The sequence below is a fragment of the Triticum dicoccoides genome, chromosome 3A, assembly GCF_002162155.2.
Source record: "Triticum dicoccoides isolate Atlit2015 ecotype Zavitan chromosome 3A, WEW_v2.0, whole genome shotgun sequence".
In the NCBI taxonomy this organism is placed as follows: domain Eukaryota; kingdom Viridiplantae; phylum Streptophyta; class Magnoliopsida; order Poales; family Poaceae; genus Triticum; species Triticum dicoccoides.
The window spans coordinates 751062657-751063342 of NC_041384.1; positions in this window are offsets into that span (position 1 = coordinate 751062657).

Consider the following 686-nt stretch of genomic DNA (forward strand, 5'->3'; position numbering starts at 1 on the left):
CAAAAGCGTACAAACACACAATAACGTGGTAAATAACTACATTTAGCTTTGGCATTTGAATAATATAGTACACAGGTACAAAAGCACACAAGCTACAAACAGTTGCACACAAAGTCACAATTGTACAAAGAAATCAATGCGCCAGCAGGAAGCAACGCCAGCAGAGCATCGAGCAATCCCATTCTCTAATTTATATTCTCCAATTCTCTATCACGTTACACAGGAAAACATAAAACATACACTGAATCACTGATACAAATTACAGAGGAGGGATTATCTTAGGACATTAAAAAATATTACCACTTCATGGGTCTACTGCCCTGTCGGCTTTTGGTTCTGGCCTGCTCGGTCCTCGGTGTAGAAGCAGCCGTGATGGCCGCCAGCCCGGAATCAAGCGGTGGAGACCAAAGACGCCCTGCACTCAAGTGACAGCGGCCGGCCCGGAGCCTCGACTCGAGCGACAACGGCTGCGCTGTTCTGTCGTCCGCCCTGGAGAGCATTTGAGCGAAGTAGATTGAACGACTACCAGATTGAATACTTCTGTAGAGGTTCGAGGCCTTTTTATGTGGCAAAAGGAGGGCGGTTGAAGTGGAGTCCGTGTCCGGCACCCCTTGATGGCGTGCTCAAGCCGGACACATCAGAAACTTTCTGATCCGAGTCGGACGACGAGCGCCAGCGAGGTGGGG